At 40.4% G+C, this 24,488-nt stretch overlaps 1 long non-coding RNA gene across 3 annotated transcripts; it reads left to right on the plus strand.

Annotated features, from left to right (window-relative positions):
* The first annotated feature begins 5,720 nt into the window (after nt 1-5,720).
* Nucleotides 5,721-21,397, plus strand: LOC140658208 (uncharacterized). 3 transcript variants are annotated; one of them, XR_012044648.1, is made up of 10 exons: nt 5,721-5,868; nt 7,326-7,483; nt 8,535-8,652; nt 8,754-8,840; nt 11,263-11,386; nt 11,730-11,841; nt 13,304-13,510; nt 16,642-16,886; nt 19,470-19,633; nt 20,711-21,397. It is a non-coding gene; the product is annotated as an uncharacterized lncRNA (long non-coding RNA). The 3 variants fall into 3 exon arrangements; XR_012044647.1 differs by lacking the exon at nt 16,642-16,886 and having other exon boundaries at nt 5,721-5,861; XR_012044649.1 differs by lacking the exon at nt 8,535-8,652 and having other exon boundaries at nt 5,721-5,861.
* The last annotated feature ends 3,091 nt before the right edge of the window (nt 21,398-24,488 follow it).

The raw sequence follows: 24,488 nt of genomic DNA on the forward strand, positions 1-24,488 counted from the left end.
GTGTATTGCTTGCATACCCACTTATTAAAAATTTTGCTTACAGAAGCTTGCAGAATCTTCATGCGATTTATATAAAACCAGCAAAATTGTACCAGGATGCTTCTGCAGGTTGACTTACCTTCATCCTCAGTATGTATGTTATCTCAAGTGATTTCCTTTTGTTTGGTTGGGAGGTTTTTTTGAAGTTACAGGCATGCCTGCCACTTAGTCTAAAATAGTTGCGAAAATAGTAGAAATTGAATAAAAATTACTTTGGCTTAAAAAATTTTTTTGGGACAAAATTTGTCACTCACTGTAGTCTTGCTCTAATTTTGTATCCTAGTACTTGCTACCAGCTGAGACATCCCTTTCTTGTAGCTTAGGTTTCTGATATTAAACCATACACAATCACCCCAAATTTATAGAACTAAAGAATTTCCATGTTCAGGTACCTCTCTATGGCCTGCCAAAATACCTACAAACACCATCTTGCTTTAGCATACAATAATTTTTTTCAAATATTGATGATACCTATGATGGAACATCATCTTAGGACAGAAGGATGTGCGTATGGGAGACACCTAACTGAGTCATTTAAATGCTTATCAGTCTCTCCATCAGCATCAGCTCTTAGAGGAGTTTCAGTCTGTTTCTGGAACTTCTTCCTTTTTCAGCTTTCTGCAAGACATAAGATTGCAGAAACCCACAGGTGATTGGTCAGCTTAAATAGATTTATTGCTAACAGTTAAAATTGTTCTTGGTCTACAAGAAGGAATATTCTTCTTCCAGCAACAATTGGGTAATACCAATTCTCACGGTTTCTTTTGTAAAACTTTCTCTTTGCAAAGAAGACTTCGCTGAAATTTTTAGTTTTGGCTGATCTGCTCTCACCCATCAAGCATTCCTCTGCTCTAACATTTCAACTTAATTTAAAATTCAGCTTCTACCATAACTTCAAATGGATAGTAAGTGGTTGCACTGATATCTGGTGAATACGACTTGCATCTTTTCGCTGGTATTGAGCCTTTTCTGTTGCCTGCGCACACATCCACTCTGTTTTGCTACAGCGTGGAACTTCTGCAGGAGACTGGTGCTAAGGAGTAGAATATTCTTCTGCACTTTCTCACTGGCCGCTCTGAACTTTGGTGACTGGTCGCTTCGCAGCATCTTAATTTGCTTTTCAGTGCTGTTCTTGCATCGGCCATGTAGAATTTGTGCCTTTCTCAAGCTTGTGTAAGAGATGTACAAGAAACTGCAGTTCGCTGATCTTTTGTTTTTTCATTCTCCCTTACCAGCTGGCTTAATAGGCCTTTCCTGCTTTGTGAGAGGTGACAGTAAATCCTGCTTCTTCTCTGCCCATCTAAGATGGAGGTGCTGTTCTGGCACTCAGGAAGTCTGCTCTCCTTGCGCTTGCCTTATGCAAATATGCACTAGCGGTGACCATACAGGAAGAAGTCTTTGCTTTTTTCCCCCTCCTACTAACTTTTGCTTTTTTATTTACCTTAATGGAATGTAGATTTATCCAAAGTGTGTTCTTCCACATTGCATTTTTCACTCTTAGTCAAAAGGCGTTTTGTGGTAAGCTGTTTTATTTCATGTGTCCACCTTTACTCTCAAGACAAACTGCTGTTGATTCTTGATTAATTCTTCAGAGATTTTCTCACATTTCTGGCCCATCGTTAATTGCAGTAAGTTATTTAAGAACTGTCAGTTCTTCCCAAAATTGCTAAATCCTCCTGACTTCTTGCATATTCAGAGTGTTTTCTGTATGCTGTCTGTGATAGCTTCCCATAAAGAGGAGGCTAATCCAAATGGCTGGCACCGGGGCAGAAGCCCAGCAAAGACACCAGTGGTGGAACAAAGACTCTTTTTTTCAGTGTCTTCATATTATTTGGGAATTTCACTTGGCAGCTTAATTTTGCTGTGAGCTCCTTGTAATACTTTCTCCCATTAGGGTTGTTGGCCTGTGTTTTGGTGTGTTGTCCGTTATCCAGCAGACAGACTATTATTTTAGTATTGTTAACAATTACCTATGCAAAACACTAGCAAACGGCTCCCCTGGAGCACCTATTCTAAGAGTTGTGGCTACGACAAAACCCGCATCATGTTTTCAAGTACCTAGTCTCTTGTTCCTCCCGAGACGATACGTATTTTGTGTGTTTGAAAAAAGCAGATGTAGGAAGTGTATTGTATTTGAATGAACTCAGCAACAATTTGCGTTTCTTGTATAGAATGGTGAATGCAGAGAAAGGGAGTGAAGGCATAACACCACAAAAACGGGATCACAAGAGGCTGCGTTACCTTCCTGGGCGGGTATTACAAGACTGCTTGTTGGCAACCACTTTTGAGTTGCACTTTTTTTCTATTTTCTTGGGCCAGTTGACCCGTTAATACCCTCTTCGAGTCTATTTTTCTCCTCTTTCCCTCTTTTCCAAAGGCATCTGCTGCTTTCCAAATAATTTCTTTAGGCCATTCAAATACTAGTAAAACACGCCAGGCCAACACTGAAATCCTTTGTAGACGAGACATATCTGAAAGCATGCCGCTTGGTACGTGAATGGCAGAGGAAGAGAAAAGAACTTATCCAAAAGCCTGCTGTGAAGCCCACGTTAAGATGAAGCAGTATGTAGTCCAAGGACCAACCCAAAGAAAAGATGATTTTCATCGTACTTTAAAGCCACCGTACTTCAGTAGAGCAACTGCTACACCCAAGCGCAAAGCTTTTGATAGTACTTAGAGGCCAACCTGTTAGGAGCTAGGCCCCGTACTAACACTGGGTAGATGACAGTGTTGCTCCAGCAGACTTTTAGGGCAAGAAAATGACTGGCAGCAAGTCCTCTGAGCGTATGGGAAAAGCGGCCTCGCAGAGGAGGGGGCAAGTGACGCTGTCTGAAAGAATTCCTCCTTTCAGAGAACAAGCAGTGCTTTCACAGCAGTGGATACTTAGCCATGGCACACAGTATACAGATTACATCAGGTCCATTCGCCGCCTTTAATTATTTTTAAAAAACAAAAGCATGACAATTTTCAGTTCTAAATTTGAATTTTCAAGAGTAAAAGTATAAATAATAAAGGCATTATGAAGCAGGCAACAGGAGCTGGTGGAGAGCAATAGCGCTGGTTCTTAGAAAACCTGGAACAGTAGCATGCTGTTCCCTTGGTATTAATGAATAGTTGTGTGAGACGTACAAAAAGCCAGTATTTAAAGTATATTCTACAGCGCTTTATGCAGGAGAATCAATAGTATGCAAACAGATACTAATACATTGCTATAGCTAGATACTACAACGAATATGATGCATTTGCAAGTGGTGTCATCTGAAGAGTACGTAGGAGCTAAAAATACATACTGTGGCCATTTCAGAAGAGCAGCTATTTACGCTTCTAACACTTTAAAAACATGTCATTTTTGGTGGCATTTATGCAATTAACCCAAGTATCTAAAGCATGTAAGTGACAGATTTACCTACCTAAATGTGGGATATGGATGCCAGGTTTGGGGACACCATCCAACCCAGACCTTCACTTTCACTCTGCTACAGTAACTAAATTCTTCATCTTACCCAAACACATGCCAGCACGGTCTACCGGCGCATCATCCATAGATGTAGATAGCTCAGTTATTTGTCTTACCACGCACTGCTCTTATTTCATCCCTACGACTCTTGCTGCACAAAGCTGTGCTCTAAAAGTCAAGTAAAAAAAAAGAAAAATTAAATTGATTTGAATTGCAAAGTATAAAGTTGTGGGGCCGTGCCTGCTTGAATCTGCACGCAGGCTGAAATGAGCTCTACAAAATCCAGGCTTTTCAACGCAGTGGGCTGGACACAAGGGGCACTTTGTGCCGCTGCCTTTCCAGTCGCATAATGGCTCTCCGTGCCCGTCCTGTGGGCACAGCCGCCCCTCCTGGGACGAGGTGCTCCTTGAGCTGGTGCAGTTAGAGAAGAGGAAAAGCAGACACAATCCTCCTGTTGTCCAGATCTGGCCCACGAGCCACCAATTAGACTGTTCTGAACGACAGCGCTCGGTTCAAAGGGCTGCTAATTGTATTTTAATGACAATCTAAATGATACTGCTGATCATTTCAGAAACATCCAGATCACTAATTACTAGTAGCCTATGTAGCGCTGTAAGCAGGCAAAGCACTGTAGAAATGTGAAGTAAGATTATTAATGTTCTCAACGGCCTTCAATGCCCTCCCACGTATCAAAAGCATCATCTCTTGTTCGTAGGCCCAAACCTCTGCCCTGGCTGCTCACATCTGTGATCCAGCTGCCCAGCTGCAGCAGATGTTTTTACAGCATCCTGGAAAGAAGAAAAGAAGAGCAGCAATTCAAAATTACTTACATTCATTAACCAAAACTCTACAACTATTAATAAAATATCCTAGTAATAAATATTAACTAAAATTCTTATGACATCCCCACTTCAGAACATTTTACCTTAAATACGAGTTCGATCAAAGTGAATCTCTGAAGGAGGCATGGTCAGGATGTTTAAGTACGCCCACCAGAAGTGCACATACTCACAAGCCGCGTGCCTGTTCGCAGCGCCGTTACTTCTTTCCTCATGGCTGCAGCCGCGCAGGAGGGGCGGTGGGGCGGTGGGGGACCCGGCCGTCTGCGGAGCACGCAGTGCCGGAGCACGCAGTGCCAGAGCACGCAATGCCGGAGCCGTGCTTGGGCTGCAGGTCACAGGGGTTTCGGGTTCGAAGGCTGGCGAGTCGGTACCCGCCAGAAGCATTAGATTCCTTTCCAAATGTTTACTTGTATTTTGTACAAGATGCCCATAGTCTGTTGAGGAATCCATTCTCCAGCAAAAATATTTAGAGTGCAAGTCACAGTTTTCCCCTTCAGAAATTCAGCCAAAACACACCGAATCTGCTAACCACTGACAACATAGTGGTGGTCAAGATGTTTATACATAAAACACTGTATCAGTGAGAGTAAAGTACACATCTTGCCCGTGTAACAGATATCTAGTAATGAAATGGAAAAGCTGGCTAAGCCCTTTTCTAAAATACATGCTTTTACGAGAATATAGGTTAACTGTAGTACAGTGGATTTTAAATGCCAAATCTAAGCAATTAGAGATTTTTACTGGTGCAGGAAAAAAGGAGGCTTCTTTTCTCATTGGAAAATAAAATGCATGTCAGTAAATAGTAATGCTGATTTTATTTTTTTTTTGGTGAAGATTTATGTGAGATTAATCCCTTTACAGTCCTAGAGTGTATTAGGTTTCAGTAATCTACCCTCAATTTTCTGTGAGATTGCAGGCATAGGATGAGAGCGAGGAGCTAGCTCTGCTCTGCGACCAGGCACGCTGCAAAGAGACTGAGATCATCTATGTACACTTTACACCTGAAGCCAGCGATTTTGTGCCTGTAGTTGCAGGAGCACCCGTTTGTGTGAACAAGCCCCTGAAACTGCTTTAAAGGAGACATTTGTTTATGCAGATAAGGTGGCTGGTTACAAAACAACCAGCTTTGCACATGGGAAGAATTTTGCATGCAATTTTCAAGATGCCTTTTTTGCAGCCACTTGACCTGGGAGTTTTGCTTTCCACGTAAATGCTCTGTCTTGCTTGCTTGGATAACGCTTTAAGCATGTTATTTGTGTTCCTTTCCTTTTTCTTAAGGCTGTGCAGCAACGGTGTCTTTGGAAATGAAAGTCTTGAAAGATTTTTGCACTTTGTTACTAAAAGTGCTGGTTTTTTCCTTCTACAACATTGATGGTGTTTGAAACTGGGTAGGTCCGAGGGCAGATAATTCCTCCCTTTTCTGTTTCAGGAAACACTTGCCTCAACAGCCAGTGTGCTCTTACAAATCTCACAGCTTGTACAGAATAGCAGACCTGAGCTGATGCCAGAGAAGTGCTGGTCTGGTAAGAGGTAACATTTAAACTTACCTATCCCCAGATTTTTTAATTAAAGATTATTCATTTGATTTTCATTCTTTTCAGAAAGGTCTGAGATACTGGTGTGTTTGTTAGGTTTTTTGCCTGATCTACACAGATTACATTCTCATCTTCATTTATTCTTTTAAAGCTATATCACTTGAAATGTACCTTGTTATTTTCTTGCCTTTAATGTAAGTCAGGAAAGCATTTAAAATTTAGAGAATGAAATATTTTTGAATAATGGCAACTCTTTTGCAAGACATGAAAAGAGTTAAAAAACCACCAAGCTTGTCACTTGATGACAGAAAACCTTACTTTTGAAAGTCATACAAACATGCAGCCTGGCCTGCGTTCAATGTCTTGACTGCCATAAAACTAGAAACATTAGTTAGCATAAATTCATAGTCTAGTTCTGAAACAGAAAAAAAAAAAAAGTATATATTACCTAGTTCTCCGTAATAAGAGCATTTTTATTTTCCAGAAGTCAGTTTAATTCTCCAGATACTCTTAGTATATAGAGCAACTTTTGATCTCTCCCTACATAATACAGCACGGGAGAGTGTCTCTTTAAATTCATTTATAAAATAATTCAGGACTGTGGGTGTCTTTGATCTGTTCCTCTCTGCTAAAGTACAGAAGAGAAGAACATGTCGCTTAGCAACCCCGCGCCGGAATCGGGGGGAGGCGGGGAGGGATGGATGGTCCAGAGTCACAAAAGGGAAAGATTAATCCCTGTCAGAAAACTAAACTTCTGACAATGCTTCTCTAAAACGAAGCAAGCAAATAAACAAACACGGGTGTTTGCAGAATTAGGTAGTCTCACTTTTTCCTTTCTTTTTTTTTTTTTTTTTTTTTTTTACCCCACTTCTGGTCTATTAATAGTAATCTTACAACTGAATCAGAAAATCAGACATGGGATAGGCATCGCAGGCTTAAATAGCTTCAGGACTGGGTTGCAGTCGAAGGGAATCTGAAGTTTTATTTTTAAACCAGTTAAGCATATTTTAAATTGAATTAGTGTTGTCAAGACTAATCATAATTAATTTCATACCACAGTTTTTGTCTGAACACTTGAAATAAATTTTGTGTGGCGTCTCATCCTGTTTTACAGTTGGACAGCTTAAGTGTCACCAGACTAATTTATTTAGGGTCACTTACCTTGTTGTAAATAAAAATCTAGATTTCTCTAAATGGTTACCAGGCTGTGATTAGCTGGTAACTAGGTAACATCTTAGTAACTTTGAAAAAAATACCAATTAGGAAAATAACTTTGCACTGAAGTAGATGAGCAGCACTCAGACAACCTCTACCATTTCTGCAGCTGCAGGATGATAACGTCCCACAGAGCAGTGGCAGGAGTGGGTACCATCTCAATCCGCTCCTGCTCTTTCCGTTTCTGACCAGTGCTGTCCTAGAGCAGCCCTAATTTACCTTTTTCTTTTGCATGAGAACTCAAACATCAAACCCCACAGCCCTCCACAGCTGACTTAGGGAAGAGAAAACTGCTGCAAAAAACTGTGCAAGAGGAAGAATGACAGAACTAGTTTACATGTAGCCCACTTTAACATGTTTCACACAGATGAAAGATATCTCATAATTAAATACAGGTAAGTTGTTATGCCTGGTCATATGTTAATGATCATAAAGATTATTTAAAATCTTAATTTTTAAGCCACTTGCATCTCCTGATCACCTATAACTTATTACTGAACATATCACTGTACAGTTAAGAGAATCCCTAAATGCTAATGGTTCACATTTCTCCCAGAGCTCTGTACAGGCAATTCTGCGCTCAAATTCTGTAGTAAAATTGCAGATGATTAGAGCAAATGCCTACCTCCATCCACAGGCTAGAAGCTTATCTAAACTGGCATCTGTGGCATATTCCAGCAATTACAAACATACTCGAAACTAGACATTATTGAACTGTAAAGTAACGCTTATTTTTATCTAGTAATGGAAATGGTAAATGATAGCATGGACCTCATTAAGATCTAAGCTTCTTAGAATAGTATACCTAAAAGAACTTAATACATAAGTAACAAGACAATTTTTTATTACCCATGTATAGCAAAGACCTAAAGAGTAGAATCCTGTCTCCAATGAGATCAATGAGAACTTTACTAGTTACTGCAGGGGTGCCTGGATTTTACCCAGGATCTCTGAGAGTGCTTTTTCTATTGGCAAATGCTTATGCAATGTGATTCTTTGGAGAAATTTAATTAAAGAGAAATGTGTAAAGCACTTGGCATTAAGTGGTCTAAGTTTGTTAACATACAGTATTTAGAATGAAGCCCAAATTAGAAGCAAATAATGCTAACTCAACTGTGAGCATTTCAATAAAAATTACTTTATGGAGAAGCTTGTATAGGCTCTCAGCATTTTTGTTTTTAACAAGTATTTTCTATATGCTTTCATTTTTACGATCCAAACAAATTTAGAGGCTTTATTTGAAGTGTTGCAAGTTGAAGCAAACCCCATTGACTTGACTTTATCTTTGCTGTCAATTACACCAGGGTCAACAATTCTTTACTGTAACTTACTACTGAATAAGTATTTTTGCTAACTGCCAAAATCAAGTCCAGCAACAGTAGAATGCTTTTACTTGCGCTTGTGTTTACAGTACCAGTTCATATACTTAGTGGTTTTTATTTTTAGGAAACAGAAATATGTAATATCCATGTGGCTAAGACTATCTTGGTTGGAGATTCTTCTTGTTGCAAAAAATGTATGTGATTCCTGTAACAGAGATGGAGCATTCTGGCTTCTCAAACAGGCAAGCAGACTGTGAGGCTGATAGTTTTGAGCAATATGTTTTGGACTATGCTGACTTGAAAACATGTACAATTAACATAGCTTTCTGGTTATGGCATTCAGGTTACCAGATCCGGATGATACATGAAAAAAGCATGCAGATAAGGCATCGTTTGCCCTAACATGTCATCAGAAACTGACTTCCTAAAGGTATGTCTCAAGCTGGAGAATGAAAACACAGATGTGTGATTTTTTTTCTCCATTTCAGAGCAACCATTATAATATCACTATGATGCAGACTACCTTTATGACTTCTTAATCCCAGTACTGACAGAGGGAGAGTAATCTAAATTCCCAGAAGCATCATGGTGGAGAACTCTGAGTTTAGCGCAAAAATTCTTGAAAATATATTTGGTGGAGAACTGGGCCCAGCTGACAGTATTGGGGAAAAGAAGAATTTCTTTGGCATGGGACACTGCACTGTGACAGCCTCTGTTCTTAGGGAAGAATCTCTAATCTAAAATGTATCAGACTATTTCTCTCTCTTGTAATTTCCTCCTAAATGAAAATAGAATTGTTCAGCTTTTTTCATGATGCATAGAAAAGTTTGAAGTTAAAAATAAATCTCACATCATTCTCAGCAGAGGGGCAATGGCTGTCTTTTCTCTTTAAGAAAAAGCATGCTGGTCCCATTGCCCTCTGCAAAACAGTAGGTCATCTCCGAAAGGTCTTTTGGTATTTGAGGCTGAGTTTCCCCAGTGATCAGCAATGAGAACTGCAGAAGTTTCAGAGAAGCTGGACATCTTTACTGCTTGCAATACTACCACAACGTCTGACTCCGGCACCAGAGAGCTGGCATATAAATGGCATGAAACATTCACTGAAATGCTTTGGTGTTGCATATACGCAGAAGTTGAAAGGAATAGGAGAGTTTATTTTTAAAAGGAAATTAATAAAAGACATTATAAGGCTGTGCAAAATAATGGGTGGTATAAAGGAAGGTCTGGAAATTCTTGTTGTTTTTCTCGCCATGGAACATGGGCATTCACAGAGGGAGATACATTGTGCAAAAACACCCCCCAAAAGAACCCGTTCCCTGTTCGATTTCACAGTGTGCCCTTGCTGCCAGGTCTGTCCCCTAACCAGCCCAGCCGAGCAGGGATGGTTGGACAGCCTGCCCCAAACCAACCCTCCTTGTTGCTGGCTCTTGTCGGAGTTACCACAAGTAGCATCCGTAAGGTGTTGCAGCACTGAAAATTTGTGACTGGAAGCGAAGGGTTTTGCAGGAGAGGGAAAAAACCAGTGCAGAGCAATCCTTGTCCTCAGAAAGCCTGCTGAATGACACCTTTTTCCTTGGAAGAAGTCATATTTACATGGGGAATTTACATGTATCAAGGACTGTGGCAGAATATTTCTGAGGAAGCCCCTTGTTAATATTTTGGCAGCACGAGAGTGTTTTTTCCCAATTGCAAATGTTGCTCCATCTGCCACAAAGCCATTGGTTCCAACAGTCTGTCCTTCCCCGTTAAAGGGGCATCACAGAAACATTGTGTTTGCTGTTGGGATATGAGGAGAGGAAAGCGATATGAACGTGGAGCCCGCTGCAGTAGTGTGCCCTGTTGGTGAAGAGTTTGCCATAAGAAAACAAGCCAGCTGAGGAGGTGTAGCTTCCTTTCTATTTACTAATGAGTGAACTTTTAATTTAGTAGTATTTAACATCATTTCAGTAAGATTTTGATAATGCCACTGGCTTGAGTCTGAGTTACTTCATAGAAATACTGGTTGAAAGGGACCCCTAGATCAACTCCCACCTTCCATTCAAAGCAGGACTGGCACCAACATTGGATCAGCTCTGCTGCGATTTTACCCAGGCAAATCTTGGGTATGCTCCTCTGAGTAATCTCTTCCAGTACTGCAGTATCCTCCCAGTGAAGCAGTTCTTCCTAATGTCCAGTCTGAACCTCCCAGGCTAAATGTGTGGCCGTTGCCCTTTTCTACACCATCTGTCACTACCAAAAAGAGCTTGGCCCCCATCTTCTTTCCAACTCCAGTTCAAGCAGTTGCAGCCTGCTATTAGATCACCCCTTAGCCGCCTCTGCACCGGACTGGAAAGCCACAGCCTCCTCCCTCACCTTAAGCATGTAGCCTGGTAGCCCTCTGCTACGTTCCCTTCCCGTTTCTGAACGTCCTCTTGACCTGGGGGGGGCCCAAAGCCGGACACAGTATTCCAGGTGTGACATTACTGGCTTTGAGGAGACAAGGATAATGAGTTCCCTCACTCTGCTGGCCACCCTTCTTTGAAAGTAGGCCAATGTGCAGTTTGCCCCATTTGCAGTGAGCACACTATTGGCTCACATTTGACCTGCCATCCACTCTAACCTCCACGTCCTCTCCAGGAGGAGAGGTGCTGCTCAGCCAGGCAGTTCCCAGCCTGCCCTGGCACATGGCTTTATTCTGCCCAAGATGTGGGACTTCGTATGTCTTGTTAAACTTGATGGGATTTCTTGCTGGCCAGATCCCAGGCTCCTGAAGATCCCTCCACAAAAATCAAAGATCTGGCATGTCAACAACTCAATGCTAATGTAGTGTCATCTTCACATTTGTTGTGTCTGCATTCTCTACCGTTGTCCAGGTCGTCAGTGAAGATGCTAAACACCACCAGCCCTGGTGTTGACCCTGGAGTACTCTGCTTCCCTCCAGCCACCAAACAGATGTTGAGACATTGATGGCTGTCTTTCTGTCTGGGGTCTCCCTGAGTAAGCTTTCTGAGTGTGACACATGAACTGAAGGAAGAGCTGGTTTTTCTGTTTGGTACCTTAACTGGTAACCTCTTCTTAAAGTGTTTTAGCAGATGGTAGTGGGCTACATAGTGTGCAGTAGTGGCAGAGGCAAAACATTGTTTAAATTTATTAGAATTCTGTAAATAGGCTGCTAAAAATCACAGTAAACAAGAAATGGTTCTTACCATGTAGACTTCCTACATTTTTCAATACCTAGTCTAGTATTTTGGAGTATACAAAAGCTCTTTTGCAAGTAAAAAAAATTTAACATTTGTCTTTTGTTCTGCATTGGAATCAAACCGACCTCTCACCATTCCAGGAGGCAGGAGGGAGAGTCCTCCATGACAGGACAGCCAAGGGCCCTCTGCGGCACACCGGTCGTCCATGTCCCATCCCTGCTTCAGCTCGGGCCCTGATCTCCTAAACCTCAGGTGCATCTCCCTGCCGCTGCGTTATTGGCATACCTGGGACTGGTGGATGGCACTACCTCTCTGCAGTCCCCAACATTTTCAGAGTTTAACATCATAACAGATCTGTCTCCACAAAACACTCTGTTTTTAGCCAAACTTCACATTTCCACAAAGATATCTTCCTGATTTGTTGTTTTTGAAATCTGAATTATAACAAGGAAAAAAAGTATGTGATTCCGTAAACCCAAAAGAGACATCCAACAGATAAAAACACACTCAGTTCTAAAATGACTATTTCAGTGATGACTTGTAATCTGTGCAGTTTCATCTACTTGATAATACCCAGCTTAGCATTAGATCTAAAAAAAGAATGAAATGCGAAAATCATTCCTTTGATATGCATTAAATTATTCAGTTAGTAAATTAGTGAATCTTATTCTGAGTGTTATTAGCTATTAGCATGTTACACTTCTTGATGTTGCTCATGAAGAACGCCTATGAAAATGAGGAAAAGATTTCCCTTTTGAAGTTGCTGCCACTTGAGTTGTTGACATTTCTTTTAATTGGTGGCTGTCCTCTTGAATGCAGCATTCTGCTGTCTGTTTTTATGAGAGATTCTTCATTTTTAATTTGTTCTCTCATTGATTAGACTTTTTTTGAATGGGTAACTCTCAAAATAATTAGCTTTCCAAGGGAATCATGTTTTCCTAAATAGTTATTAATGAGTATCTCCCCCATTCAGTATACTTAGGCCTTTTTCACTAGGAGAATTTCAGGCTTAATCTGGCCTGGTCAAACCGTGCCTGGTACCACTGAAGACAGCAGGAATCTCGCTGCAGATTTCAGGAAGAACAAGATCAGACCCTAGGAGTGAAGAAAGATCATTTGCATTCACTTTGTCTCAGGAAGATGTCTGTTTTCTAGGAGAACCCACAAATGTTTCCTCAGGCTACAGGATAGGACTGAGGAGGGAGTGACAATGCGTGAAGGAAAACAGGGTAATTCCATCTGAACAAGGATACCGTCTTCAGCTTCAGCAGCGGGGCTAATGAGCCTCAATTATCCTGCCAGTTTTATAGTGCTGGAAATGTACAGCTCCCTTTTATTTAAAAAGTCAGTGTAAGTTACATAAAAATAAACCCATTAAAACCAACAATCATTTTGCATATGAAGTTATTTTCCCACTAAAGAGCCAAGGATCTTCAATAAGAACATACTTTGCTTTAGAAATTACTGCCTGTATTACACTCGCAATTAAGGAGCACAGTGGATAATAAAATACTCCAACACATCATGCATTGCTGCAATGATCTGATCCCATTCTGGTTCCTGTTTGGCTTCTTTAAGCCAGTTCTTTTCCTTTCCCATAGTCTTGTCTTTAACCTTAAAATCTGCCTTGAGCATTGCAGCTATCCTCCTGCTGAAATACAGTTTTACTTTTGTATGTCACACTCTTTCCTTTCTATTTGCTCTTTCAAAACAGACTGGAACATCATCCTCATCCTTTCTCTACCTCCCCAGAAGCTCTCCTGCTCGCTCTCTCTGCTTCCTCCACACTTGGTGATTAAGGAGCCTCTACCACAAACATGAATTCGCCTGTCATGCCTGGACAGACTTCTCTCCTATCCAAACCAGAACCTCAGCCCATGTCTCTGGCATTTCTTCATGAAGATCTAGTTATCTGTTCAAGGTCAGTGTCTTAAAACAGGGGGGGTTTAGAGTCACTTCCAAGCTTGTCCCATCAATTTATTTCCCAGGTTCTATGAACAGTGTGATTGCATTGGTTTTTTGTCATTCCCATCCACTGTCTCATCTTCAGCAGAGGTTACTTTATGGGTCAGCCAATACAGACTGTATCTAAACTCGACAGTTATTTCTCCATGACAGAAATGGCATTTAAGATACATCCTTTTCTATCCCAACTGAAAACTAGAGCTTTAAACCAGACTCTGATGATCTTATGGCTCACATACACGTTCCTGCTTTCCGGACTTGACCAACGCCGTTAGAATGATGAAGTAAAACAATTTTATCTAATTTATGGCTTTGCATCCTTACTAGTCTCTTCAGCCTCCTTTTGTTTTCTGCTCCTCTGTCATTTCAAGTAAGTTACTGCTCTTTGCTTTCCCAATATCCTCCTTGACCCACCTCCCCTAGCCATCTCTTTCACTAGGAAATGACTGACTCACCCCTCCAACGGGTAATAATTCCAAAATTTCCTCTGTGGCTGAGAAGTCACTTCATCCACAAAGCTATCTGCTAATCTTCCTCAAAACGCTGTCAAAAGATCCTTGTTTTCCTGTCTCGCGTACAGATGCGGTGGCAGGGGCTGAGGGTGTTACCCATCAGCCCAACCAACGCCCCCGGCTCCTTGCTTCCATCTTCTCTTGCCCGTCTGTATTTGTCTGGTTCATCCCCAGTGCGTCACCTCCCTCCCTAGGCTTGCCATTCTCGTCTGCATTTATGCACAGCCAATTACAGCGGCTTTTTAGTCCATACTTAAGATTTTTATAAGTAACAGATAATAGTAGCTGGCTATTTTGTTTCTGCTAGTACTGATTCTGCAATACCTAAAGACTAACATTTGCACTTTCTTGCAATAAATGCTAGTAATTTTTTTAGAAGAAATAGCCCAACAACTACCATAGAAAAAAAAGGGTCAGAAACATCAACATCACCTTTCAGATTGAGAATCAGTATGAAAATAATGAAATTGAAAAAAATAAAACCCAAGGTGATCCAACATCAGTTGTAAAAGTTGGTATAAACGGCTGCCCAAACCATCACAGAGTCATAACTTAAAGGGAAGCTTCACTTTGGAGAAGAGCAATGTTTATAGAGAGGCTAATTTTATTTTATTGAATACTATTAAAATACCTATTAAAAGTTATAAGTTGTAGTCTAAAATACTGCAGAGCGGCTCATAGACGAGCTAGCATGGACTATGAAATGGCCTTACATGGTGATATATTTCTGACATAATATAAGCTATTTCAAGAATCCATTTACAAGCAAGCTGTCTGGGTAGAGCCCTGCCCTCACTGAAATCAATAGTTTTGCTAGCGACATCAGGGAAATGAGGTTTTCCTCTCATTTTTAGCCTGGGCAAGATTAAATATTGGGTCAGGAAAACAATATTAGTTCTATTGCATACAAGTACCAGTGATTTTAAATACAGCATTTACTAGGATTTACTAGCATTTACTAGCATTTACAGGATTACTAGATGGAATTTAGAAAGTGATTTATTAACGGAAATTATTTTTTTGTTAATTCGTCCAGATTTCCTTATTGGTAGAAGTGTCATGTTATTTTGTACGGTAGTGTACCTCTGCTGTAGCAGTAAGAAATATGCACTTAAGCTATAGGCCTTTGGGCATGAGAAGTGGGTTGTTTCCCTTCCCCATTCCAATGGCAAATCAACAAAAGCAAGCATTTAATAGTACGAATTCCATTATTACACAGCTTAGGAGCTTTGCGAGCACCTAAATGCTGCAAGTGCTATGATAATTTATCTTTGAACTTGTTAGTAACAATGCATAATTAACAAGTAAGCTGTAGGAACATGCAATTGCTATGTGTTTACATGGTATTTGCCATGCGGTTGTGGTATAATTACAGAGATTATACCTGCTCTGTAGAATAAGAGTACGTGGTGTACAGTGTACTTTGTGTTATTTCACATCACTTGGTCCAGTGAAGCAGAGCACAGTGCGATGGAGTTTAACAAAGTATTTCATTCTGTTGTAGGTGGAAGTGAGCCACAGGTATGAAACTGAGCATGAATCCGCATAGAGTGCTGTTACTTAAATGATCGCCGTGGTTTCTGGCTATTCAGGGTGGCAACCTTGCTTTTTGAGCTCAAGTTATTTATATTTTGGACTGCTGCCCTTTCAGTGATATAAATGGACTTGAATACACAGATTCAAAATAAGACAGGCTAGGGTTTGGGTTTTTTTATTAGCGTAGCAACTTTTCCTCTCATGTATAATATTGTAGGTCTCTGTAATAATTACAGGTAAAAGAATGCATAGAAAGAATCTATCTTAAAAAGTTTTAAAAAACTGTGTGCCAGCATATCACCATTTCTTTGCCCTAAAACTCCATTGGTATCAGAATACCAAATGTGAAGTCACATAACGTAGACATAATACCAGCTAATGGTGAAAAGTGGAAAGAATATGCTGCGTCTGAGTGAGTCGCATTTTACGTGATTCAGCATAAACTATAAGTAAAACTAAATTAAAAGATTCTATTACTTGAGATCCATGTCTAGCAGGAAGAGGAATACTGTACATATTATTTGTTGCAGGAATTGCTGTGCCACTTCTCTAAAATGGTGGTATCAGCCTTTAAACTGATCCATGTAGTATTACCTGCTCCGAGGAGAAAATACAGACCTTTCTCGAGAGTGGATACAACACTACACTGGTTAAATAACTTAACAGAAACATGGATTTATTTGCTGTTGCTGAAGATGTAAAATTTAACTTCGGCATACAAGCAAACAATCTTAAGAGCTGCCTATTCTGCTCCGGGTGGAAGAAAAAGTAGGGAGCTCTTCTAAGTGTAAGTTGTTATTGTTCAGCTTCATAATAGCTTTCTTGTCTTGAGGGACTTGATTTATGAGTATGGCGTTAAAAAAAATTCTTGCTCAGAAAGGCCAGCAGTGTGACATGACAGGGCACGAATCGTGCTGTATTAATTTCCAGTTACTATGTTGGCTGCGTACAACTACATCACAAAAAATGAGATGCAAATTAACACGATATAATTATCTCGTTTGAATGTCTCATGGTGATTTTACTCTCTGTGTTACAGCCAGCGCACTCACGGTTCTTATCAGCCACCCTGGGTCTGCTGACATTAGGCAGATAGCCGCGGCTCCCTGCGGAAGCTCCCGTGGAACGTGCGGCTCTCCTGTCCCCGCGGCTGGGCTGGATTCACAACTTACATCTGTAGCAGACTAAATGAAGCAGCCTAAATTATCCCAAGAGTTATTTATGAGCACCAAGAGTTAAAATTTCAGTCCATGTCAGATGATACAGCTTAACAACATTAATAAGGTGCACTAAGTCTTTTTTGCACTGACTGACAAAACTAAAAATAATTTCAGAAGTTGGTTTGGGAGCAAAATATAACTTCCCTTTGCAAAATTCATATTTGAAAAAATGTTAATTGGTTTATGACTTGCATTCTTCAGTATTTCTATGCAGATTATTTTTTGAATTGTTTTTCAAGGTTTTTGTATTTTCATGGAGTGGACCCTTTGTAAGGGACAAGGGAAGAGACACCCAAATGTGTCCCAGATACAATCACAGACATCATCATCCCTGAATTTCACGACTTTCTCATTTCCATTTCTTCGACTTAACATCATAAAGTGCCTGGGTGACAGTTGCAGCAACTGTTTACATTATCTAAAATACCAGCAAAGTATTTCCACTGCATACCAACAAGAGCCAAGGCCTATATTTTATAAACGTCTTTAAAGCAACCATTTAAGGCCAACTGCAAGACTTGGGTTTGAAATTTTCACTCTGCTGTAAGATGGCACTCGGTGTTTGAGTTGACTTTTACCTCCTTTTCAGTATTGCAGAGTCATTCTAATACTTTTCTTTTTAAAATGACACGTGGTAAAGTACCCAAATCCCTCTGAACAGTGCAATCATTCTTTTAAACTTTTCTCTGAAAAGATGGTATTTTACAATCCAAGAAGGGCAGTTTCCTCCGTCTAGATAATTGAGAAAGGGAGGCTTTCCACTGACTCCAGCAAGGTCGGGATCGGACTCTTCTGCTAGTGTTTTGATACAGTCTTATTTTTCATTAAGATGCAACAATAATGAGGAGAATCCCATAATTATTTCTGGGAATTAAACAATTTTTAAAGGGTGAAATTGTGCATCATTTCAGTCGTAATTTGGAACCCAACGACTTTATATGCCGTTGAAAGCCTCATCTCTCACAAGGGATGTTTTGTGAGACAGAAATTGTAATGAATTGGGATGAGACAAAAGCTCTGGCGAGGAGCAGATTCGAGTTGTGAAGTGGGTAAAATAACGTTCTCTTTAGGGTTGGAAAAGCTATCTTCTGGTTAGCGTGAAAATTACAGATGCATGTAAACTGCAAGCATCTCAGTGAATGTGCATCCCTAAGTCTTAAATAATTTTCAATAAAATGTGCTTTCTACGTGGGTTTTCTAGGTTCAGAAGTGGGATTGTTCTCAGGGAGAGTACTCAAAACTGGCTCTTTTGATGTTGTGTTCACAGAAACAGACATCATGTGATGCAAGTTCATATAGAACAAACGGCATTAGGACAAATGTTTGAAGACTTCTCGCAACAAATTGCTCACAAATGATTTACAGTGAGAATTATTTGCAGAGTGATTACAGCACATGTTTTCGAAAAAAATAAATTCAAGAAAATCAATCTGCTTGTGGACAAATAATGAAAAGAGGAAGAGGAAAATTTCCTCTAACAGATATGAAACTGCAAATTATTCACTCAGCTCAGTTGGCAACAACCAATTTTTATGGTAGTAGGAGCTTGCGGAGTAGGAGGTAACTGTATGAAGAATGATTGATTCAGTATCTTATATTGCAGTTCTGGAAGGGGTTCAACATCTAATTTAAAAGCCATTTTCTTCCTTTTACCCAGTAAAGAAAACAAAATGATAGTCAATGCCTATGAGCTCTTTTGGGCAGATAGAATCTATTTTGTGTCCATGCAGTCCTGTGGTCACTGACAACAGCTAGCTCATAAGAAAGAGCAGTTATTTATTAGCAAAGATCTCCCTTGCCAGAAAAAAACCAAAACCTGCCTGAGGAAGGATACTGCCATCATAATCCCCTTTGCGTCTTCCCATTAGAGAGTAAAGGATTTGCCCTTCCAGAAGAGACACATAATCGGTCTTAAAACTCGGTGTATCTTTTCAGCCTTGGAGTTGTGGAGTCTTGTGTAAACTGCATCTCCACCAGCCCACCTTTCAGTCCACAGTAATAAAATGAACGGCGATTTACTTTCCCCTTGGAAGAATACAAAGCACAATTTGGGCATCTCTCTCCCAAGGCCACCTTTTGTCTCTTCTTCCCAACTCCTTGGGAGGCAGCCAGCCACCTTCTGGGGAGGAGGCTCCGGGATGCCGCACCAAGGTGCTGGCAGAGTTGTCTTCTGCTCAGGATAGAGGGTGACTGTTTATGCCTGTGGCATGGTGGATGTGAGTTCAGCATTCAGATCTCCTTAAGTCCTTACACATGTATCCTTGATTCAATATTTAATTCCTAATTTATTGTATGCTATCTTTCAAAGGCATAGCAGATGCGAGGGAGTCCACTTGATCCCTACTGCTTTACTTTACAAAAAAACTTAAAATGCTAACGCCGTAAATAAGCATTACAGCACAATCTTTGGGTGGGTGATATCCAACATTACTCCAGATTTTAGTCATAGTGAAAGATTTTATAAGGTACTTCGAGCTAATGGAAGAATAGTTTTCATTTAAAACAGTGATGTGTTCGTTCCCATAAATGCTGATTGCCGTAATTCCATTGTATGTTCTTGGCTCAGTTATACTGAACCAAGTTAGCTTGTTATGGCTTAACACTAACCATTGATTATAAGTTAATTTTACTATCTCTGTGTTTTTAGAGAGAAAGCTACCAGGACTGATACATTTCCATGTCCACTGAAGGGAACAATGAAAAAAAGGTGTATTTCTGCAAGAACGTTCTAGGCAACCTTTTCAACAAAGGAAGGACATGCTGCAGAAGATGATGTCCAGGAGCTATTCCATCAGCCCATTAGGATACAGGGTGAGGATATTTGCATCCAGTTGAGCTGTGCTGAAGCCACCTTTAATTCCTGCCCTTTATACCTTTCCTCCCATGCTAGAAATTCACATTAGATTCAAGGCTGCTTGAAATGTCTGTGGATGGTAATGCCCGTCGTTCAGCCCACCGTTCTGTGCTTTAGAAGCCCTTTCTGCATCACCTGCCTATGCTTGGGACAGGAGCTTGGAGCACACAGTAGCTTGTCGCCTGCAAAGTAATTCTCAGAGGACAGCTAGTATGTTGGTGGACCAACTTCAACAATTTCACTACAAAAGAGCTTTAATTCTGACTATAATCTGAATATAGACAGATTTCTCAGCCTGCTTCAGTCTGCTAACTGCAGATACATATGTAGGTTTGATCCAGGTAAAAAAAACCACCGCTGCCCTTTGCCTTGGCTGTCCCCATATGCAATTTTGGAAAGTTTGCCTAGAAAGGGTAACAAAAATGTTCAGCTGCTGCAGGCACCCCCCAAGCCTACCAGCTTTTTTGCTTTTGTTTAATTTGCCACATGTGATTAACTCCACTGCATTTCTGCCTGGTAGAATCTGTGACTAAAAATATCCTGTGAGTATACGTAGTATGCTGCAACACTGGCAGAAAGTAAATAAGACCATAGTCTTCATAATCACTGTTTTTCCAAAGAACTACTGCTCCCAGCAGACAGGCCATTTTAGACTGTAAATGGAAATCAGAAAATGAGATTTTCTTTCCCTGCTAGTTCTTCTGGGAGTTTTAATGCTTTTCTCTGTGCACCTACTTTGGGTGTTGGTGGCAGCATATTGGTAATACTGGTACCTTGGAGGATTAATCACTGGAGCCTATTCTGAAATACACCAGTGAACATGAGAAGTAATTTCCACTAGTACCAACATATTGTTTGTTGACATAAAATCGAATGTTAGATCAAAACCAGATCTGGATAGCCTTGATTTACTTCATGAGTCAGGTAACAGTTCACTCAAAATTCAGGCTGGCAAAGTAAGTAAAGGTATTTCCTAGCTACCTGCACTTTCTGTTCTAATATTGGTAATATATTTGCATCTCTCAATTTTGCAGATCACCTTTTACCTCCTATTTGAGGATCTGAGTCCGGTCACGAATGTAGACACCCTTGATTTGTAGTCCTGTCGATACCAGTGATGTCTGGCCTTGCCTCCAGTTTATAGCACAGACACTATCGTCTAAATCATACGTATCATATGGATCTAATGCAAGATCTTTGCACGGTCTTTAAATCTGAGAAATTCTAATTATCATTCTTAATACTTAATGTATTATGCATTTTTTTCTTGAAAAAGCTTTGCATTATTAGGAATTCAAAAGATTAGGTTTTGCTACAGCAACATGCAAATCTTTAGCATTAGGTGCACTTTTCTGATGCCCCAAATAGTGTTGAGAAGGATTTTCTGTGCTAGGAAATACCCTAATTATTTTGTGGCATAAGTACTGCTGCGATATTACGTCTGTATCCCCCCCATTTGATTGAATACTACTCACAAGCATCCTTTGACCTGAGTAGTCAGTAATTTATTTCAGTCAATTGTAGTACTACTGAGAAGTGCTCTCTTTCTGCCTATATAAAGAAAAAAAACTTTTAACCTTGGAAAAACATTAATCATGCTATTTTCTTCACTGAGGGAGGAGTGGGCTTTTTTGGGAGTAAACTTATTGAATGAAAGAATATCTCAGACAACAAGGGTCAGCTCTGGCACTGAGAGCAGACAAAAGATTTTCAGAGAATATGTGAAAAAAACAGATGGTTTTAAATAAATGAATAGAAAAACCGTGTTGTGTTGTATCCAGACATCACATGTGATAATCCAGACATCACAAATTGTTGTCATAATCATGATCTGTCATTATCGTAGTCTTCCACTTTGCTTTGTCATTTACAGCATCCACGTGCTTGACTTTAATCAGCCTGACGCTGTTCACTGGTTGCTTGGTTTGACCTTAAAAGTATCATTAAAAGTGCAAAAACATTTAGGAAGTTGGAAAACTATTATCTAGGAAGAATTCTCAGAGCACAATGAAAGATGTGAAGTGACTGAAACAACCCACCCGTCCATTTACTCTGTTTGAAAAGGTGCTGCCTCTCCTTGCACACGACGAGCTGCAGTTGTCCTTGCTGACGGTGGTGGTACTTCTGTACCTTTTCATGGCGGGCTCGCTTCCCTTTACATGATTTATTCACGCGTCTTCATCCTCATCCCTTTCTAGTCCTCTTTCTGAAACAGCACAAGACCTAGCCACTACCTATTGCCCACCTTCTTGCTTTGTTATCGACTCCAAACCTTCTCTTTTACCATTACCCTTAGTTACTTATCTGGACATGTTTTCCCTCTGTCCTTCACTCCTTTAATCCCACAGTTTTCTATGTAACGTCCCTCATCCCAGGATTCCCTTCTTCTTGAACCACTACAGCTCCTCAAAATTAGAGGAGGAACAGCGAGCAGATGATACAGCTCATTAGAAACACAGCACACACCATAACGTGGTTAGCCATCACCAGATCTACTGTTAATTTTGTATCCTTTTCTGCAGAGACGCCTTTGTCTTTTCACATACTGAGCAGCTGGAAGCAGAGTGTGTTTCTCTTCCCTTTGCTCAGCACCTCGGACCATAGATGACATTGCGGTTGTGGTCCCAGGGATGTTTAGGCCCTGTACTTTCATTTTCCACGTCCTTATCTCCTATGCTGCAGGCTTACTGTCTTTGCTGTCCTCGTTTGTAGCCCTTCAGCTTCCAGTTCCTTGACGTTCCCTGTGCAATTCCCCAGCAGCAGCAGCCTGGCCAGGATAGATGGGACTACTCCAGTGGTTGCTTGTGATGATTACCGTTGCTCAGCCACATCCCACAGTCCCGTTACCTTGCTGATGAGATACTAAGCCAACAGGCATACCCGCTGGCGCCTCAAAGAGAGTGCTTGAACTCAATGCTCGGAAGCTTAGTTACACTGGAAATTTAACACATGCAATATGCACATAATGTACGTGGTGGGATTTTTTCCCCCATAAAAGGGGTCATTTAAGTTCTGAAAGGAAGAGCTGAAAGCCAAAGCACATGACTCTGTAGGTAGATCAAATTGCTTCTAAAGCAACATGATCTTTCTTCTCCAACTCTGAAAAATCCATCAGAGGAAAGAGGAGGAGTGGGGAATAACATCCCTGCTCTTGTCAAGTCAGTTATAATTTCTGCTGAAATAAATGGGTAGTAGAAGAGAGAGTCACAAAAGAAAATAGGAAAGAATCCCTTTGCTAGAAAAAATGAACAGTGTAATTGATCCAAAAGGCTTATTCTTACTGGTGAAAATTACATGAGAAAAAGAAAAAACAGAATTTGAGAAAAACAGGTATATGGGAAGCTACCAAATTCAAGAATGAGTAGTTTCATTTTCATATAAACGCCAAATATAAAAGAGCATCTCTGGTGGTAAAGTGCAGTGAACAGGTTAGGACTTCGCAAAATCAAGTAGTGACCTTTTGTGGCATCTTTTACAGTCAATACTATAAGAATAAAAGTTACCATATTTCATAAAGGGATTTCCAAGAGGTTTTTAAGTGGAAGTGGTGCAGTTTTTTACAGGTTCACAGAACATGTTTGCCTTCAAGTTTCATATATGCTGGCCAATATAAAAACGCTCTTAAGTAGAGAAGTTTTTCCCACATTAAGCAGACAATGATTTGCAATGGGAAGAGCAAATTAAATAGCTTGATAGATTGCCATTCCTTCCTCTATCTGGTCAGTAAATTTAAATTTTACTTACATTATATAGGTGTGAGCAAAGAATTCATATTCTATGAAATAGGGAATACCTTTCATGAAACTGAAGCTCAGCTGAGTACATCTTAAAGGATCATGACTTGTAGGAGAGCACAGGCTCAGCAAACCTGAAAAACTGACACGTCAGGTTGAGCACCCTAAAACTCAACTAATCCAAACCTCACTAACTGGTTGGGAACACTTCGGCTGATGTGTTGTACTTTCGTTGCATGTTCTTGTGGTGCTGCTGGCTGCAATGCGATTACAAGCACATGAGCTTTGAGGACCACACAACTGTTAGCCAGCAGCATCCTGATGTACAACGAAGTCTGCTATTCCAATAACCACTGAAACTTCTCAAAATTATGCCTAACAAGAGGCAATTACATGTCCATACCTGTATTTACAGCATTCTTCAGGTGTTTTATTTCATTGAAGATCCTGTGGGCTATTAAGGAGAATGTGTATCAGAATATGTATCAGAAAAGCGTCTTTTCTCAGAATAGAAATCAAGATTAGTAGGCAGAAAAACCTCGCTACTTAAATAGGGCTCAAATACGAATGACAAGTGTGGGCTAATCCATCTGTCAGTCTTCTCCTACTATAGTTGTTCTGGTTGAACAAGGAATACTATATTTTTGCTAATTATGCTTACTACGTATTGCCCCATACAAGGGGGTCCTGTTGTGCCAGGCACCATGCAGGCACAAAGGAATAGGTAATCCTTGTCCTGAACATCTCCAGCTCTAAATAATGTATTTTCATCTCCTCCTTCCTCAGCCGGAAGGTTGAGGTTATTTTTCACCACTAACCTGTAAGGTAGTAAAAGGGCTCTGAAGAAAGCTGTATCTTTGGTTTAAATAATTAACTACATTGACTTGGATATTCCAAGAGCCCCCACTAATCTCAGCCTTCCCAGCAGTTTGCAAAATAAAATAAAATAATATATATATTAGTCTAACTCACTGACAGTTTTATGACTGAGTTCCTCTGCCACATTCACCACTCACCCCTTGGGACCAGACCTGCTGCTGCTCTGTCCTGGTAGGCTTGCACTCAAGGCAATGGCAAG

The sequence above is a fragment of the Ciconia boyciana genome, chromosome 11 (assembly GCF_034638445.1).
Source record: "Ciconia boyciana chromosome 11, ASM3463844v1, whole genome shotgun sequence".
NCBI classification, from domain to species: domain Eukaryota; kingdom Metazoa; phylum Chordata; class Aves; order Ciconiiformes; family Ciconiidae; genus Ciconia; species Ciconia boyciana.